Source organism: Cupressus sempervirens, chromosome 10, assembly GCF_028749045.1.
Source record: "Cupressus sempervirens isolate cs-2001-9-10 chromosome 10, ASM2874904v1, whole genome shotgun sequence".
In the NCBI taxonomy this organism is placed as follows: domain Eukaryota; kingdom Viridiplantae; phylum Streptophyta; class Pinopsida; order Cupressales; family Cupressaceae; genus Cupressus; species Cupressus sempervirens.
In genome coordinates this window covers 251985352-252007694 of record NC_143127.1, presented here as the reverse complement: position 1 = coordinate 252007694, position 22343 = coordinate 251985352, and positions in this window count along the sequence as shown.

Below are 22343 nucleotides of genomic sequence, written 5' to 3'. Positions count from 1 at the left end.
CTCTCATGTTGATGTACCATTTTTGATCTAACTGGGGATTGAGTAGGGAAAGTTGGTATTGTAGCTTTAGCACCTTTACCCTTAATTGGGCATGTTGTGGCTTGAAAGATAATTTCTTGAGGAAATAGGTCAAGCTTAAAATTATTCTTGATCCATTCCCTTGTTAACTAGATTATGTGCCTTTCCTTGTGACTCCACATTCTCATCTCTATCTATCTTGGCATTCATGATCGATCTATCATATATCTTTTCAAGGTTATACAAGGGATCCAAGACATCTTGAGTGTCTTGTTGAACACCCTTGAGAGAGACCTTTACTTTTAAGGTGCTTCCTACTAGATATAGATTCGCCCTACAATAATCCCTTATTTTTAAGGTTCTTCCTACCAGAGAGAGAATTTATCCCAAAGTGAGTATATAAAGGTGTCAAAAAGATTTAATATGCAGGATGCAAAAGTAGTTAGTACACCTTTGGCTAGTCATTTAAAATTGACTAAGGAAATGTTTCCAAAGACACAAGAAGAGGTAGATAAAATGTCTAACATCCCATATTCATCAGTAGTTGGTAGTATGATGTATGAAATGGTATGCACATGACCATATATTGCTCATGTAATTGGAGTTGTTAGCAGGTATATGAGAAATCTAGGTATGGAACATTGGAATGCTATCAAATGGAGTCTTCGATATTTGAAAGGTACTACTACAAAGGCATTATGTTTCATAGGATCGAGTTCTACTTTGAGTGGATTTGTTGACTCTAATCTAGTAGGAGATATTGATACATAGAGGAATACTATAGGGTATGTTTTCACTATAGGGGTACTGTAGTCAGTTGGATTTCTACATTATAGAAGGTTAAAGAACTTTCAACCAATGAAGCTGAGTATGTAGCTTCTATGGAAGCTAACAAGGAGATGATTTGGTTATAATGTTTTCTAGAGGAATTGGGTTAGAAGTAGGAAGATCACCCATTGTAAAGTGATAGCCAAAGTGTCATTCATCTTGCAAAGAGTTCTTCTTTTCATTCATAGACAAAGCACATACAACTTAGGTACAATTTTATAAGGTCTATTTTGAAGGATAACCAATTGCAGCTTGAAAATATTCACACAAGTGAAAATCCTGTAGAAATTTTTATGAAGAAAGTCCCCAAGGAGAAGCTAGTTTCTTTCATAGCTTTTATTGGACTTCTTGACTAATGATCATGGAGGTAATACACAAAAAAAGTATTTTATCTAGTGGAAGTTGCACATACTACACTATTGTCTAGTTTTAGTCTCTAAGTGGGAGATTGTTGATATTGTGGTGACTCATCATGTAGTGGGGGTTGACCTAAAATGTTGTTATAGCAGCTGAGATGCATAATGCATTGTAATTTTAGTGAACATATTTTTTGGATAATAGAAAGGGGTAAGGTTGTGTAGATGGATGTAGCTCAGGTTTTGGATGAACCATGTTAAATCTATGTGTTATCTATGTTCTTTATGTTTTCTTCTATTGTTTATACATATAAATGTTTATTATTATATTTTTTTGGATCTATCAAACCCTAACAGATTGACCATACCCATGTCTTCTTATGTTATTTCCTCACTCTATCATACATAGATGTGAGTTGTCTAGAAATCTCCAGTAGAATGAGTCTATCCAATGGATATCTTGGGAGTTTCTTCAAATTCACCACCATACCATATACCCTTAGGTAAGTGAATGGTTTAAATTAGATGTAATAGGCATTGATCTTTGCAATCCTTGCTGTTGCCTCTACTAACATCCTCTTAGCATAATCAACCTCTATGAATTAGATGATTGAAAATATGAAAGCATCATGCACTATTTGGTATTCCTTGCTTTGATCTGAGAGATTTTTCTTTAACAGTTGGGGGTATAACACATAAGGCCATGCATTAGCATCTTGCATGCTACCCTTCTTATAAAGACCTGGGTAATTTTTCATTCTAGCAATTAGCAAATACACCATGTATGATGTCATATAGAATCTTTGATTGACTTGTACTCCTATGAGTTGTTCATGTTGATTATCACTAAGGATAGTAGCTCAGTCTATTTGTATTTTGGCTATTTTTATTGTAGCAATGAAATGAACCATCTAGATATTAAGATGTCCAACTACTAGTAAGCCCATGACTCAACTCAAAAGCACAATAATTTATTTGATGTCATCCTTCATATATCCTTGTGTCATGTCTACCTTTCCATCTCTGCATCCCACAAGTGTTCTATCAATAAAAAATGAAGATCATATCATTTTTGAAGCTGCCTTTTCATTATCACTATACCATCTTTATGCTCAGTCATAGGTTATCTTCACATATTGATCAGCTCTTGGGAGATGGAATAATTTCTCAATGTTCCTAAGTCTAAGGTCTCCCCTATAATACTCTTTACCACCTTCTCCTTAGGTACTTAGTTCTTTGATAATGCCATGATAAGTTTAGAGGACAACATGAATGTGGGATGTGATGCTACATTCACTAATCTTGATTTGATCATTGCTAACACCATGAAAAACCCCTCTTTAGGTTTGTTGCATAGTATGATGGAAGTATTCCAATCGATGTGGCCAAGATCAGTGTCTATGATCTCCAAATATTCATCATGAAAATGTGATTTCTTTGGTGTACCTTGAAACTTTAATACAATGAGCTTTGGAGAAATCTTCTTTGCAAGTGACGATGATAAGGATGCCCTTTTATCTACATGTAAGAGAAAAAAATTAGTCTAGAGAGGCAAAAATTAAACCCTAAAAAAACCCTAATTACCAAAAAATCAAAGTGAGAACACCAAAACCTTGTAAAATCACTTAAAATCCCTCTTAATAGCTTTGGCATGCAATTTAGCACACCTTACATACCTTGATCAATGCACTAGGTGCAATTAATAACCTTTAAATGGTCATTTTGTGTGTATTTGTGCACTTGCATAGGTGTGCACTAATGGGCCTTTGAAAGACCATTGTTTTAAGATCTTTTTATCTTGTTTTTAAGGAGTTATCTTGCAGAAACAATCATGACTTTATGATTTTAAGAACATGAGCTTATGTTTTCATGTATATGCTCTATATATGATGAGACATTACGTAGAAGTAAGAATAGTTCAAATATACTATAATTGATTGAATCTATGGACAAAAATGGTATAATGAAGCAATGTTGCATGTTGGTATATGTTTCCTCATTTATGCTATGTCTTGGGTAGTTTTCCTCCTATAGCCATAGGATTTGCAAGAGTGGTAATTTTAACTTATGCCTTTTCTAATATTGATGATAAAATAAATATATGTATGTGGAAGTAGTGTGAGAATTGAATTCTTTTTAGGTACTTGTCACAGATATTCAAGAGTCAACACCTCAGTGTTAAAGTCAAAGCCAACTAGATTGTTGAATCATCATGAGTGGAGCAAGTCATTATATGCTTTTTATTGGAACAATGCACGGATGTAGCTTCCACAACTTGATATATTCCTAGAGGATTTATTCATGATTAATATAGATTCTATTTCAAACCTTATGAGTCTATAATTGATCCTCATTAATAAAGTGATCATAGAGTTAGGGAGTATTTGTAGTTTCCTTTTTAAATAACGTTTGTTGTAGCTTCAAGATCAGTTTTTGAAAAAGAAGAAGATAGGTTGATTTTCATAGTAGTCAAGTGTGATTCAATTTTTAGTCAAGTGTAATTCCTTCACCATGAATGAATAGAATGATCAGTTCAAGTCTATTTCTCTTATCTTGATTGTCTTTTCTGTTCACTCATCCAAGGGGGCCCACTTGGTGAGTGAACTATTTTGTTAGAATTGATTTCATTTCCTTGCAAGATAGAATTATGTTGCTCCTATAGCCATTTATAATAGAATCAATGAATTGTTCTTGTAGCATAGGTGAGTAGATAGGTTCACTATTGTAGCATTACTTTCAATATTTAAGTTGTTTTAGTTGCTAGCATAAAGTTCCTTCAATATTTGCTTCACATTAATTGTAATGAATTGAAGGAAAATTCAGAATAGAATTTGTAATCATCCTTTCAAGCTTATGCTCTTGGGTTGATAAATTAAATGAATTTAGTGTACTATTTTAAGTAAAACACATGATTTTGTCTAACCATGGAATCACTGTGAAAGCTTGTCCAATCCTTTGCTATTAAGATAATAAGATGACCAAACATTTTTGGTGCTATTGTTGGGGAGGTGTCAATCTAGTTCAACCCTAAAGTGATTATGTTAGTTTAAATTTTGCATTATTTTGCATGCATAGAAGAAGAGACCTCCTTGGAAGATTTCTTCCTTGTAATATTCAAGAAGACATTTTTAATCTTGAGCTTGAAGAACCTCACAGTGAGAATGAAGAAGAAGAACCTTTTGAAAATTCTTTTGCTACTACTCAAGAATGAATACCCTCATCCTCTGACTAATCCTTGCATTTGAATGATCTCTTTGCTGAAACTAAATACCAAGATAATCCACTTTCCTTTGTTATCTATCAACCAACATAGCCAAGTCCTCCTTCCAAAATGGCTTAGCCCTAGCCTACATTTACCTTTCACATCCCTCCTTAGTAAGTTAATAAAAACTTGAAGAACATACCTTTTGCTACACTTTCATAGTTCTATACCTAATTATTGAAGACCCTAAAACCTTCCTCTTTAATTTTGATATCCTTTGCATAAGTTATGAATCTAAAACTAATGCTCACAAGCTAAAGTTGTTTTTGTCCACCTTAACAGAAGATGCTCTAAGATGGTTCATAGGGTTGGGTGCGAACACTATAGTAGATTTTCCTACAATGAGAAACTTGTTTCTAACAAAATACAAAGAATATTATAGGGGTCGAGATTTGAAAGGGGATGATGTTTTCAAAATGTCCCAAAAGGATGATGAAACCTTGGAAGACCATGTTTCATGATTCATGTCCAACCTACAATGTAGTACACAACATCAAATAAATGAAGAATCAAAGGAATACCTTTTTTTGAGAGGTACAAATGATGGGAGTATTGAATATCTATATTTAATGGTAGGAAGAGATATCACTTAGAAAAATTGGACTGATATACAAAGTATATGTTTGAATTATTCCATAGCCACTATGAAGAAAGGTAGGGGACTTAGAGATCTACCATGTTAGTCTAATGGTAGTTTAGGAGTATCAAAGATGGAACTATCTAATTTACTATTAGATTTCAAAACAAACATCATTAATGATGTAGCCACTCAACTGGATACCATGCAGGCTAGAAGGAAACAATATGAAGTTGATGCCATGTTAGTTGAATTCTATCTACATTGTAGGGAAAATAAAAGGTACTATAAATGCAATTTTTTTGCAAGCCTATAGACACAAGTTATGCCTACTGAGTTTAAAGCCATTGATGAAAATGTAGAAGTTCTCTATGTTGCTTAATGAAGACCATGAGATCAAAGACAAGGTATGCCACAAGATCCTCTTTAAAGTTATAATAATAACAATCAATGGAAAAATATTGGCTTTAGTGAAAATAATAATTGGAAACAACATTAGCAAGGTCAGAAACAACCTCATAAAGGTTGGGAAAAACCTCAGTAGGGTTGGCAACAAGCTCAATAGGGTTGGCAGCAACCTCAATAGGGTTGGTAGAAAAACCAAAATTGGAATACCCAACCTAGTTAGCAAACTTTAATGCCACCACCTCAGCATTAGAATCTAATGCCTCCTCTTGCAACCACTAATTCTCCTCTCAAGTAGACTCAACTACTAGTTCATCCTAATCCTAATCTCAACAATATCAAATAGCCAACACAATAACAAAGCTATGCTATTTCCTTAAATAATAGCCACTTAAGGTCAGACACTACTCTTCCTTCACCTCAAAAGCCTATAATAACTAAAGTTAAGGATTCCTCAACTAAACAAATAGATGTGTTGAATCCATAGACCTCTCTTGTAGCTAAAGAACTCCCATTTCCTCATAGGTTGTTGGAACAAGGTTTGCCTATAGAAAACCATATAGTAATTGATTTGCTCAATCAACTTAAATAAACGAGAGTGTAAATACCATTACTTGATGCTATTATGGAAGTCCCTACCTATACTAAAGCTATCAAGGAAGCATGTATCAAAAAAATAAGAAGAAAGAAGAAGGATCCAAAAACTATTCATTTCTTAGGACAATTGTCTAATTCGATGTTGGAAAAATTAATTGTACCTAAATACTCTAACCCTAGGAGTCCCATAGTTACTATCACCATTAATGGGATGCAAGTCCAAAATGCTTTAGTTGACTTAGGAGCATCTATAAATGTCATGAAAAAGGAGGTATTGTCTCGATTGCATATCATTGGCCTTAGAGAAACAACAATTGTACTTTAGCTTCTTGATAGTTCTACTATCAAATTAGATGAGATGATAGATGTCATAGTCACCTTGAATTCTTGGGAGTATCCCATAGAATTTGTTGTCCTTTCCTCAAAGGATAACATGGGAGGGAATCCTTTAATTTTATGATGATCATGTTTGGCCATTGCAGATGCCTATATAGTTTATTGGTCCAATAAAATGACAATATCTAGTGGTATCCATACTAAGAACCTAAACTTATACTCTATTGCTTAGCCACTATTGTTAGATAACCAATTAATTAGGCTAAACTTGGGTGATGAAGATCTAGAGGTAAATTCCATCCATGAGCTAATGATGATCGGTCAAGAGTCATTTGTAGCCTCTCAAGAAGAAGATAAGATCATTTCATCCATTATCATGAATGAGTATGGAGTAGAAGCTAAAGCGTGTCCTCAGGCAAAATGTATCCTAGAAACCATATTACCACCCTTAAACACACCACAAAATTTAGAAGTGTCCCAATTCCTTCACTCCTTATTATCTCATGAGATGGATTCTTCTCCTATTGCCTATTTATTTATTACAGATAAGGTTATTAATATGAGAGTTGTTCTAGAAAAAGGAGTTGAATGTAAAAAATGCCTTATCACCTTCCCATTAGAAAATTATCTTGTAGTTACTATAGGAAAATAAAAAAGCATTTTCTTGGGACTACATGGACATGAAAGGACTAGAACCTATGCTTTATACTCACAAGATTTATAGTAGACCTGATTCTAAACATGTCTGATAGCCTCAGAGGAGATTTAAGCCTATTTTAAAGGATATAGTTAAAAATGAACTGCAAAAATTATTGAGTGCTAGTTTTATCTACCCCATCTCTGATAGCCAATGAGTTTCAACCCTAGTTATTGTACCAAATAAGGGAGGAAAATGGAGAGTTTGTGTAGATTATAGGGAGCTCAATGCAACCACTACAAAAGACCACTTTCCCTTACCATTTGTAGACAAAGTTCTTGACAACCTAGTTGGCAAGAAATATTTCTCTTTTTTGGATGGTTTTAGTGGTTACAATAAGATACAAATAACTTTAGAGGATCAAGAAGAAACAACTTTCACATGCCCATGGGGTACCTTTGCCTACTTTGTCTTACCCTTTGGCCTATGTAATACCCCAACAACATTCCAATGAGCTGTCATAAGTATTTTTTTAGATATATTTGCTAACTATATGAAGATCTACATGGATGATTTTATTGTTTATGGGACTAATTTTGAGGAAGAAAAATTTAACTTAGAAATAGTTCTCAAGAGATGCCAAGATTATAACCTTTCCCTAAATAGTGAAAAATATTTTATGATGATGGAAGGAGTAGTGCTAGGCCATTTCATTTCATCCAAACACATCCAAGTAGATCCTACCAAGATTGAAGCCATTAGTACTTTGATTATCCCAAAGAAGCATATGGATGTTTGAAGTTTCCTAAGACATGATGGATATTATAGAAGATTCATCAAGAATTTTAGTCAACTTTTAGAACCCCTTTATAACTTGTTAAAAAAGGATTTTAAATTTTCCTGGGACTTTGTATATGCTACATTTTTCCTACAACTTAAAGAGTTCCTTACCACAACACCAATTTTAGGAGGACCTAATTGGGGACTGCCTTTCGACATCCATACAGATGCCTTAGACTATGTTATAGATGCAGTGTTAGGCCAAAAGGTAGACTCAATTGAACATCCCATTTATTTCATTAGTAAAAATTTGTAAGGTGCAAAATTTAACTACATAGTTACTAAAAAAGAGTTGCAGTTATTTATGCATTGAATAAGTTCAAACACTACATTATTGGATATGAAATATTTGTTCATATTGATCACTCTACAATAAAGTATCTGATGAATAAGCCTCTAATTTCAGGAAGATTAGCTCATTGGTTGTTAGTTATGTAGGAATTTGATATCACCACAATAGATAAATTTGACAAGGCCAATGTGGTAGCTAACTTTCTCTCTTGGTTGCATGTCCCTAATGATCCTAGATCCATTGATGATAGTTTTCCAGATGAACACCTTTTCTTGTTATCAACACAAAATCCATGGTATCTAGATATTGCAAATTACCTCACTATAGGAAAGATGCCAACTCACTTCTTTGCCAAAGAACAAAAATTACTCTCTAAATAGAGTTTTAATTATTCTTGGATTACTAGATTTATGTTTTATACTATCCTTGATCAAGTAATGCATCATTGCATCAAAGAAGATGAAACATATGATATCTTGAGAGAATTCCATGATGAACCCTATGGAGGTCATTTTGCAACCAAACGGAAAACCTTTAAAATATTGACAACTAGGTACTATTGGCCAAGTTTACACAAGGATGCAGCTAGATACACCAAAAAAATGTGATAAGTGTCAACATTATGGAAGACCCACTAAATCTGATGAAATGCTCTTGCAACCTCAAGTAGTTGTTGTATACACTAATCTAATATGCTAAGAACACTAATTTAATGAAAACAAAAGCATTCACACATTAAACCACCATAACATATAAGAGAGACTAAGATAAGCCCTCAATTGAGAATATGAACCATTAAGAAGTTCTCTCAATGAATGCCTTTCTTGTTTTGGGGATGAGTCTATTTGCTTAGATTTGGTATGTGTACTCAAATGCTCAAGATGGCTTCAATGGATGGAGATGGGTAATGGAAAATTGGTAGCTTTGTGAGCTCTCAATTTGGCATTATAAGGGTATGGATATGGATTTGGCACTCAAAATAGCATTATGACTTTACTAAAAGGATTGTGATGAAATGGCTTGGGAGGGGATTCAATTTATAGGCCAAGGGGTAGAGGGATGGATGGCTTAGATGCAAGGAGAGATGAAAGCTTAAGGAGGGCCAGGATGCACTCAAAGGAGAGCACATGGATGGTGCTTGTTTAGCACCAATAGGAAGGTGACACTTGTCACAAGGAGGATGAGTGTGAGAGGATAGGATAAGAAGTTGGTTAAAGGCTTGATGAGGGAGGTTGAGTATGTAAGAGGGATGTAAGAGTCATGAGTGGGAGAGGTGTAAGAGTCATGAGTGGGCTTGTAAGAGCATTTAAGGGTTTGTGGGCTTCATCAAGTTTGTGGTTGGGATATTTGGAGGGGAGACTTTGGTTTCGTTTAGGAAAGTCTTAAACTTGTTTAGGAAATGTGACAATATTAGGGGGTGGATTAGGCTTGGTTTAGGATTAGATTAGGGATGTTAGAAATGTGCAAGTGGATGGCATTAATGAGGTTGGGTGAGTTAGTGGCTAAGCTTGGTTAGTATGGGTGGATGGGGTGGATTAGGCTAAATGGAGGATTAGGGATAAGTTAGGGGCTTTTAGATTTGAGAGATTTATTTATCAAATAGATTTATTTAATAAATGGGGATTTTGGAATTAGATAGGAGAATAGGATTTAATTGATAAATGATAGTTTATTTGATTTATCAATTAGGACTATAGATGATTAATTAAATTAATTAGCTAGGGGATGGCAAAGGATTAATTAAATAAGAATTTAATTAATGATGCCTTTAGAGATGGCTTAATTAGATTACCAAAGTGGTGTAATCAAATTTAGGTGTCTACAGTTGTAACACCCTTTGATAAATGGGGGATTGACTTTGTAGGCCCTATTGAACCCTCTTCACAAGGTAAATCCTATATCTTAGTTTGCACTAATTATGTAACTAAGTGGGTAGAGGCAAAACCCATGAAAAACCTAAAGGATAACAATGTTGCAAAGTTATTGTATATCTTCACATGGTTCAGAGTCCCTAGGTAGTTGACATTCGACCAAGGAGCTCAGTTCAGATCTAAGTTGATAGATGCTCTCATGGAAGAATATACTATTTGACATGGTAAATCATTGCCTTACCAAACACAAGCTAATTACCAAGTAGAAGTTACCAATAGAGAGTTGGAAGCCATTCTCACCAAAATAATAGCACTTCATAGGAAGAATTGCACCATATGCCTTCTTGAAGCTCTTTGGGCTTATAGAACCACCTGGAAATCTACCACAAGTTTTACTCCTTTTGAGCTTTTCTATGGTAGGTTAGCTATAATGCTTGTATAGCTTGAATATAAATAATTGAGGACCACTTTGGAGTTTGGTATGTAACTCAATATTGCACAACAAGATCAAATCCTGAGTTTAAATGGTCTTGATGAATGATGCAAATTTGCATTAAACAACACCAAACTCATCCAACATCAATGAAAACAATGACATGATAAGTTTATCAAAGATAAAATGTTTTCTATTGGAGATTGGGCCCTTCTTTATGATTCCAAGTATCAAAATTTTTAGAGTTTTAGGTGACTCTACAACACCCCTATTATCAAATGAAAGACTAAGATAAATTCCACAAGAGATTCACAAGATAATTTCATGAAGATGCAACAATTCTATTATTGATAATGGACTTGATTTACATCCAATGGATTGTTTGAAATGTACATAATAGTTTGCTTATCCATTGGATGTCAATCAAGTCCATTATCAATAATAGAATTATCCTTACATAAGAGAGGTGATAAAAGACAATGATAAGGAGAAGATAAGATATCACCCACACAAGGTGGAATCACATGTCCACCAAAGGTGGACCATCCTCCATTATGAAATGAAGTATGTGCAATTTCCCTTGAATGCCTTGAATATACGATTCACCAACTTATTAGTTGACATAGGTTGAGAACTATTTATTAATCCTACAATGTTCCCTATTATATAAGAGACAATGATAAGGAGAAGATAAGCTATCACCCACACAAGGTGGAATCACATGTCCACCAAAGGTGGACCATCCTCCATTATGAAATGAAGTATGTGCAATTTCCCTTGAATGCCTCAAATATACGATTCACCAACTTATTAGTTGACATAGGTTGAGAACTTTTTATTAATCCTACAATGTTCCTAGTTGCTTTTGGCCTTCCATCAATATACATAGCGAATGTTTTACTTTGATCATTTTCTTTACATTACATATATAATTTGGTGACAATGCATACCTACACATACTTTTTTTATATTTCAAAATCCACATCCAATTGTTGTAATTGTAACAAGGTCCTACATACTCTATCAATTCAACAACTTTACTATAACAAACCTTTATGCCATCCATGCTAAATAGGAAAAAGTCATGTAATGAAGATGGAGTTATGTGATATATCCTTTCATTAACACAAAAATCAATGTTAATTGGAGGTAGTTCCTTGGGCACCCATTCAATCTGAAGATGTGTGTACTTGAAGAGAACCTTCCTATCACCTTTTCTCTCATTATCATAAGAACATGACCCCCCCTTAGTAAGAAAAAATTTCATTTGTTTGTTGAATTTTCTTCTAGTCTGTTGACCTCTAGTTGATCTCCCTATTTTAGACCTACTAGATGTCTCACTTTTTTCTTCTATTCCTGCATTTTCTTCACTCGAGAAAGACAAGTCAAAGAAATACCTATTTTTTGATACCTATAATCCATAAAATGAGAGACATACTAGGACAAAAGTTGATGTTGATGGTAAAGAGAAGATATGAAAATAAAAATTGTATCTATAGGGTCTATTGACATATACTTGTTCATCCATGTGACTGTGCAAGATCCTAGTCAAAGGCTTTGAATATCTTGCATATGTAAATAATTTATCTTCACTTAGCCAAAAATTTGGTCTAATTAATGTGTATATCAAAAAAAATATTGGACATGTTGTACTTAATTTTTATATATGCACATATGGTTTTGAAAGAAAAAATTTGGTCACCTCACTTATTGAATTCACCCATATTATAATCAATGAAAAATTATTCACTTATAATGCTTTATAAACTATAAATTACATAAAAGACAAAAATTGCATAATGCATTCATTGAAATCAAACAATTTTCTATAAATAAAAATTATTACCCCATCATACTTGACATTGATCGTACCTTGACAGACATTTCATTGATCATGTCATTGATCATCATCTTGATCCATGTCATCATCATCATCACCATCATCATACTTGTCACTTTGATCATCATTTTCACCACCACCATCTTCATTGCCATCATCATGTCATCTTCATCACCATTATCATGACCATCATCACCATCTTCATCAACATGATCATGATCATCATTATCATCATCATCATCACCATTATTATCAACACGACCAAAATCATTATCATCTTTTTCTTCTTCTTCATCATTGTGTAATAGTCATTCATGATCATTATTTATTTTGTCTTCTAATTCTTCAGTATATTCTTCTTCCATCACATTATACTTTATTGGCCTTCCTCTTGGATCATGTCTAACAAAAAATGACCAACCCAATTTGTGTGAAATGTCAAAGTAAAACACTTGCTCACATTGGCTTGGAAGAACATAGGGCTCATCTCCAATTGGCTCAAATGACCTTGTATTAATCATTGTAAATCCACTATCATGTTCAATAACGACCCTATTAAGATCATTTTGATTCAGCCATAGCCTATACCATTTGACAAGAAATAGGACTAATTTGAATGAATTAAAGTCAAACTCAAGCATATCATCCAAAATGCCATAGTATCAATTTTTAGATTGTTGAGAATGTATGTCATTTCTAGACAAAATATTGGTGACCACGAAAATGACACTTATCTCAAAATCACAAGTTTTCTTTATTATGTCTGATTCTTTTATGCAAAATTTATAGCCATGGTAGTACATAGATTTGTGGTGTTTCATCTGCAATTATTCAAACATGTCAAGATTATTTGCATCAATCTCTGAGTTGATATTAAACTTATGGCTCATGATTAGTAATATTTTTAATACCTTTCTATCTCTTAAGCCATGTGCTAGACCAAGTACCATTGGTGTAACATTGGGATCTCCATTACGATGAGCTTCTTTAACCAATGATGCAACACCATCCCATGTTAATAAGTGAATATTTTTTTAGACTGTTTAATCCATACCATCATCCAATCAAGATTGTTTGTAATATACAAATATAGTGCATCCCACTCACGACTAACTATAAAAAAAACTAGATTAGCTAGAAATAACTTATATTGATGATGGATAAAAATTAATTAACTACAAAAACCAACTTATAATTACCTCTCACTCTCCTCAATCTTTCTTTCCCTGTCCGGTACTCCCCTTCGAATTTGTTAATAAAGTTGGGATCCAAAATGTGATCTACATAGATATTTGTAGTAAAATTTGAAAGATATTCACTAATGTATACCATGGTCTGGTATACCATATATCCCTCTACCATAGAAACCTCAAGATGTGCTCTTTGTCAAACTAAGCCCTTCATAAATTTCAAGTGCCTCTCAACCATCCACATTGACCTAGTTTGTACAGATCTATATAATTCAATCTCCTCAACTTGATGTATGAGGTAGTCACTTTTACATTTCATACATAAACCATGTAATTTTTCTCTTCCAATATTTTATATCTTTTTTTATTAAATTTTTAAGATGATAACCACCTAAAAGAGATTCAACATGCAAGAACATATAAACAAGATTTTAGATAAAATTATACAATAGATTACATAAAAAGTAAAACAAGTGATAAATATAATATATGTGCAACACATTTAAGAAATAAAACTTCTAATCTAATGTATTTTTCAAGATCATATATAACTTGTTTAATACTTTTGTCAAACTAGTGTGGAAGGGATAGATCCATTGCTATTTGATTCAATGAAATCATTTAGTGCATGATTAGATTCATGAATGTCATTACAAATTTTGGCTATTTTTTCTCTATCATGGCTTCCATCCAATATTTTACATAATTTCTTTGTTACATTCTTTCCAATATGCATAGCATCAAACAAATGCATGATTGGGAGATCATTGTAGTATGGTAACCAACTAAATTGAGTAGGATAACTTTTTATTCCTCTAGGAAGTTGGTCATTGATGCCTTGATGATCTTCACAAGAAAAAATTACTTCATTACTAAATAAAAGACAATATCAAAATATAAATTTCAAACTTTAGACCACAAATTGGACATTATCTGTGCTATTTAGTCAATCATATTCCAACTTCCATAGATGAGGTGTCATTCTTTATAGCCTTGATGTTGTCTCTTCTTTCCCATTAAAAAGATTTTTTTAAAATAATTTGATACTTATGATTATTGTGGAGAAAGTATCTAAATTCATCCAACACCTGCTTACCTAAACTTCTTGAATGACGAAATTTCATCTTCGAACCACAAACTAGACATGCAAATTATCCCCTTGTCAAAAGACCTAAAAGATCATGTGCAATTGGATCATGTACGATTATCATACACAACTTAAGCATACAAAAATAATGTATAAGCACTATAACATACCAGAAATATGTGACATTAATAATATAACATACCTCAAAAATAAGTTAGATTAGGGGCATCATGTATTGTCCATACAAGAATTGCATTGAATTAAAATTGTCTTTGTCCTATTGGTCTAGAGATGTCATACTAGTGACCCCATTCGATAACTTTAAAAACTTCTCAATAAGGGGCTCAATATACACATTTATATCTTTAACTTGGTACTTACCTAGTAATTGAATGAATAGAAACATTACATAATTATTATGACTATTTTCATACATTGTTTATAAATTAATTTAGATAACTATTAAATAGAAGAACCTAGTACAATCATTGACAACATTATGTGCTCCCTTTTTATGGACATCTAGGGAGGAATGTTATTGGTAATAACAAAAATAGGCAACACTGAGTAAATAGATCTCATATCTCCAAATGGATTGACACCATTTGCTATCAATAAAAGCTTGAGATTGTGAGGCTCTTCTTTAAAGTGTGGTAATGTTTCTTCTATCTCTTTAAATGTACAATCATCTTCAGGCATTCACACAATTTCATATTTACTTCTATTGTGTGCATGGTAATTTATAAATATGCCAAGCTAGTGCACCTAATTGATCGTTGAAGACATCGAATAATGGGAATGTACTGAAGAACTTTGTGAGACACCTTTTTTGTAATTTGATCTGATTGATATCTACTAATATGACAATCAAGGCATTCTATTGAGAATTAATATTGTTTATGATATAGAATGTGATCATTGGGACATACATGTACTGTCTGATACTTCATTCCAATTTTATTCATAATGGTGGAAAGTTCTCAGTACAAATGAGAAAAAATGTTTGATGGTGGTAACAAAAACTCACCTATCAAACTACAACAACAACTATGAATTGTTAATATAATGAATAGTAATGGTATGCTAACATTGAAGATGATAAAAATGGCATACCTTAGCATGCATGATATTGCTACATAAAATAAACCATTCATAACCTTCAAGTTCACTGACAATACTATAGCAGATAGAAGAGTTGTTTGGGAGCCTTCGTATAGGGGCTCGTGTGCCTTCTCAAGTATAGGTGTATCAAGACCATCTTCATTATCATGAGATGTGCTAGTACCATCAGCATGAGCATCTTCATCACCTGCACCAATACCATCTTCTTCAATCATGTCCTCTGGCACGTTATCATCTTCTTCCGCAGGAGTGTTATCTTTAGCTTGGATATTCACACCTCCATGTTCCTCCAGTAGGAAATCCACATTCAACAATCAACAAAAATTGTGGCCCCCTTCAAAGTGACCATGTTGCCTACAATGACTCTGGGCTATTGTGATTAAAATTCTTTGATTCTTTAAGCCCTTACACTTTTTGCAAGGACAATTACATTTATCAACTTTTCTTTGGAACTAAGACCATAATGTAGCCATTGTCTCATTATTTTGTTCTAGGTTCATATTGTCAGGCATGGTCTTTCTTCATAGGAAAATATATTTGCAAAATTATTGGACATGTTGTACTTAATGTTTATATCTACACATATGGTTTTGAAAAAAAAAATTGGTCACCTTGCTCAAATTCACCCATGTTATAATATCAATAATTAATAAATATGCATCTTGACATTTTTATTTCTAGCCAGTCATGACATAAGAGTATGAATTTAATGAAGAAATTTTGTGGAATGTATTCTCCATAGAAGGTTTAGTATAATGGATCTCAAATGAGTCAGAAATGAAAGAAGAGATGGAGCATTGTAGTGCAATTTGAAAAATTTGTTCTTGCATGATTCATGCTATCTTTTTATAACAGTTATGCTCATTGGCATCACCGCTCTAGAAAGAATAAAGTAGAATGGAGAAAAGGGATGTTGCTCAGCAAATGAACCTCCAAATGCTCAAAATTTTTTCAAGGAAGACTAAAACATGGAGGAATATGGCACAATATTTCTTTTAGAGAATGGAAATCTGCTCATCCCTAACCCTATTTTTATTTACCCTTATTGATGTTGCTATAGTATGTTAGTCTATTTTAAACTTATAAGGAATCTTAAATAGAATATTTAATTTATAGAACAAGGAAAAAAATTGAGAACCTTGAATACAATGACTACAGGATGATGAAGAACTAATCAAAAAATAAGTCTAGAGTTAGTACAACCCCACCTTATCCAACTTCCTGCAAACATAAGGTTACATATATTAGCCATTATTCCTATAAGATGTGTCATCAAATAAAACAAACTAGCTTGAAAAGATTGTAAGTGTAATTTTTATAGAAAAAATTGACAAACTAACAAAATATGCTTTTCAAGTACCTCAATCTTCAATACAGATGTTGTGGGTGAAAATCTATCAATTTGATTAGACTGTCCTTCAACCAAAAAGTAAAACTCTTTCTTATATTATGTTGAATTTTGAAAGGTAGACATTACAAGTGTGAATGCAATTATCAAAAATGTGGCTTTGAAGTTTGTGAATGTCTAATGCATTTTAAAAGATACATTTTTTGATGAATAGTCCTTTTCTATTAATAAATAATATACTAAGTTACAATTCACAAAAAAGGTTCAAGGGATACAAGATCACCCTGTTAAAGTTTACATGGCCAAAGCTAGAATCAACATCTATTCATCAAAAAAAATATAAGAAGCAACCCTCAGGCAACTAAAGTAGTGCCAACTGAGGGGGGTGGTTCATCTCAATCATGAAATCCCAAGCCATCCCTAGGATTGGTAGGTAGGCTGAGAATAGTCCAGCCATCAACATTATCATCAAGGGCTTGGTTAGCATCCTTGGTATCAAGCCATGGAGGTGAGATGACCAATTCTAGGAAAAAGGGATACTTTTTAGAAATAACATGTCAAGCACCAAGAGGGGGAGCCATCGGGCTTGGGGACTAGCTTGTGCCACCACAGGGTGGGGAAACCAAGTAGCAACACCAACCACCATCGCTACCGCTAGGAGAGTGGTGGTGGGAAGCCTATGAACATGGCATATGTGAGTGGTAGCCCAAAGAGCTGCACCCCCGGTAACAACCTCTAGGCAACATGGTATCAATCGAAGCATTAGGAGGCACTCTAGCAACCATACAAGGGGCATTCAACTAAAATAAGCTCAAATAGTTACAAAAAATGGGGTCATATAGTTATATAAAATAAGATTTCATGAGATGTGATCGTATGTCAAAGTAAGGAGAAATATTGTTTACAAAAATCATATAAACAAAATACTTGAGATTAAGTTGCAACATGATGTAACTTAAAGAGAATAAAAGTCATTAGAGGAGTAGCTAGGATTAAGATGTGGAAGATCAATGCTTACTTTTAGAGGTATTGACAAGAGATCTGAACATGGAGGATACAAATTAGAAATTGATCTATGTGATAAAAAATGATTTAGTAGAAATGTGGAAAAAATATTTTTTCAAAGAAAGGAAAAAGTTTTAAGAGAAAAATAAATTTTAGATATAAGTTTAATAAAAAATTAAAATTAAATCAAACAAACATAAGATAAATATATCTTATATATAAAAGTAGCATATAGATATTGAAAATAAATAAATAAATAAATAAATAAATAAATAATTTTATATAGTTTTTATTAAGCCATTAAAAAAAAATATACTTTATTTATACCAAAAACTTAAAATTATGATCAGAAATAACATTTTGTTACTCTCACAAGGCCAATAGAAGGAGCAATCATAGACAATAGGCTTTCATCTTGACTAGATGATCTTCTTTTAACTCTCATTCTACCGAAGATTTCTTACAGGAATGTCTTATGCTGTTCTTCACTTTCACGGAGATGGAAACTCTTGTGGAGAAATTTTAGGCACCCTCCAATTCGGACAGGAGGAGTTGGACAAACAAAGTGATGAGAATATACATACTATAATAAAAAAAAAAGCTCTACTTCACTTGGATGGTTGTCTTGACTATTTGGGGATTGATGTCAGCTTGATTTTTTGAATGCGTGTACAAATTTTTTACAGAGACTCAAACACGAAGGTGTTCTTTTCTAACATGGCAGAGATTGGCAACTCTATTTTTAGGTGTGGACATCTGAGATCACTTTATTGTTACTATCTAAATGTGGATGATGCCATGCTTGAAGGATTCATCAACCTCTACCCACGACTTTGAAATTTGTGGATTCATTGTTGTTTTGGGTTGAAAAGCTTGAATATCCATTCTTCTCATTATGCATAGCTTTCCCTACATTGATAGAAATCAGCCTCATGGATATTCAATAGCTTGTTGGGCTTAAATTACTAAAAGGAATTTCAAGAGTGGAATATGTTAAAAAATAATAATTCTTGAACATTATTATGCAAGCGATGGTGTTTGAAGAGTTGGTAATCCATGGCCTATCTTTCTAGGTTAGTATTTTGTAGATTCAAGTTAAATATTCATGGAATTACATTTTTTCTTTCAAATTCCTATATATATCTGTCAACTGTATATATTTGTTTAGATCAATGTTATATTTCTTGCATATTCTTGTATATATTTGTTGACAGTGATATTATTTCATTCAAATTCATGTGCATATTTGTTGACAAAAATATTATTTTTCACATATTTTTCCATATGAATGAATGAATATTATGTTTGATGTATGGGACGATCTTGGATGAGATTTCAACACCAGAGGTGAAATTACCAAATTTGAAAATGGTGTGCACCCATATTGGGGCAGAAAAAGGGACACAAGCATTGAATTTTCTAGATTTTCTTCTTAGAAATGGTCCATTGTGAATTACTAGGATATTTTTGCAAGAAGACTACCCTAAGAAGATTGCATTGAAATCATGCAAAATAGATTGCTAGATATGAAAAAAGAGTTTTCAAAATCAAGACTGTCCACTGCCCCCAAGAAAATGGTTATTGGAGTGGAAACAAATTTGCCAATTTTGTGATAAAATCCATAAGTATTAGTGGCAGGTTAGCAGAACTTAGATTTCCTAGTTCTTTCTACTTTTTGTTTATAAATTCAAATTGATATTTGTACTACATGGTTGTGTCTTTCTAAGATAATCAATCTCATGGAACATTCCCTAACTGCAAAGGGTTTTTCTATATGTTTCACTATATATAATCATTACACATTTTTTGTGGCTTGAGATCTTAGGCTTTATCTCATTCTATGTGAAGACTATATGTCTAATAATTTCTAATTCTTTGAAGAGTGAAATTCTTGAGAAGGTTGTCGATTATGTTAAAAACTCAAAATAATTGAGATAGTTTAGTTACTATTATTTTGATGATATCATGTTTTTGATGTATTTAAATAGCAGCCAAAAGAGGGGGACTGACCCCATGGTACATAAGGCTCGAAATCAGCTCGTAGTTACCCCCTACTATCTAACCAATCCCTTTTCTAGACATAAAAAGCATAAAAAACATCTTAACGTTTAACCCCATAGCATTAACAATCAAAACACTATTATCCACTATACTACCCTTAGCATTAATGCTATGCCAAAAAATGATCCAACCACTAATATTACAAATGATGCTTATAACATGATTAATATCCATAATAACTAAAAATGCCACCAAGGGCACATAGTTCATAGTTAACCATAACACTAAACAAAAGAAAAGAAAAGAAAAGCACAAGAGCTAGCTCCCCTCTATCTTCTCCAACTCCTCCTCCTCCTTTGCATCATGATCCTCTATGGCTAGTTTCTCTACCTCCACCTTGATAGGTTTTTCTAAAAGAGTCTTGAGCCAATTGTCCACCAGGAAGCTAAAGAGGGAGCTGGTGATCTCACTCTCTTTTCCCATCTTTCTCATCCTTGTTCACCTATAGAAAATAAAGAGTGGTGGTCACTAAGTGTATGACTTTAGCAGAGATCTCTATATTAGAAATAATAGTCCACCAAGATAATTGAGAGGGGTGAGCATGAATTAGTTGTCCAAAAATTAAAACATTTATCTTCCTTAAATAAACTTAACTATTTAACCAAAGTAAAAAACAACCATAATAATATGCACATAGAAAATTAAACTAGAAATGTTGACTAGGGAAACCCTTGATTAGAGGGAAAACACTTGATCAAAGGGAAAACCCTTGATTAGAGGGAAAACCCCAGTGGGAATGATGCCCACAAGATGATGTACTAATATAAATATTCTTTGTTAAAGGATGGACCCTCTTAGGAGTCTATTATAATATTTAGTACATATGAGTCCTTGTTAGGAGACTTTGAATTCCTATTAGGAGATTCCAACCCTATTAGGAGTTGTGCCAACCTTGTTAGGAGTTGTGGCACAATGTATGCAAGATGAGCCCACTACCCAAACATGCAATTTCAACTACAAGAAGAGCTCACTGCTCAAACATGTAATTTACTATTATGTTCTTCTTTCCTTTGTTCTAACAACCAAACCAATCAGTATTAGACCTTGTAGACTAGGTCACAAACCTTAGATCCAAATATCTAACCTTGGACCACTCAGCAAAACCTCAGCAATGAAGTTTCCTTCACTTTCATACTGTTCTGCTCAACTTTGCATTTCAATCTCTTTGCTGCTTACCATCAATCATAAACCATACAATACCATACACATGATAAAGGAAAATGTCCTTCCTTTATACTGAGTCCTCAAAACAATTCCCTAATGTGGCTATTAGACCTTCTCAATTAATTATTGTAGGACCATATTAAGAACATGTTACACTTAGCAATAACATTAATCTTCCATGTTTCAACTTGAATAAATTTTTGTACATGCAATATTATGATGAGTGAACTTAGCCACCGCATCACCAACATGTCTTCTTTACATCCTCAACCTCAATTCTTAGAATAAAAACTCTGCTAAGAGATATAACAAGTTTACTAGAACATGCCTCTGTAAACTCTATCTCAAAATAGACATCACCAAAACTTACATAACTTCTTCTAGATTTATCATTTCTTCTTCCAACATTAACTCCATATACTAGATACTCAAAAGTATCTCCCATAACCTTAGATAGTTAGAATACTCAACTAGCCATGTGTACCAACTTGATCTTTTTGTTGTTCTTCTATCAGATACCATAGAAAACTAATATGTTGACATCAATGACAAACTTAGTCATGAATGTAACATATCATCATAGTAACATATCTACAATAGCCCCCCATAGGAATATCATCAGCATTCATGCTTCCAACAATCTCACAAAAATCTCCCCCTTTGGCATTGATGGTAACATAGATGAAAAAATCTAATTCTAAGAATACCAACAAAATTCCTCTTCATCAATCATTCTCTCCAACTATTTTCTTCTCCTGAACAAGTTGTACTTATTCTTGATTACTTCTTCCCCATGATGTTCTTCCTCATGATCTTCTCATAATGTAGCACTTCTCCCCAACATGATTTTCATGCTAAAATTCTCCCCCATTGACATTAATGTCAAGGTTTCAACAACCAACTTTACTACATCAAACTCTGCAACAACTGATTCTTACTTAGCTCAAGTGTCCAAAGACACTATTCAAAGAAACATTCAACAAGAGTCCTAGATGACTCTGTCCATCACAGATACTCCTCCATACATGAAGCATCAACATTTAGTCTAGAAAAAAATGGTGCTTTGTTACACTA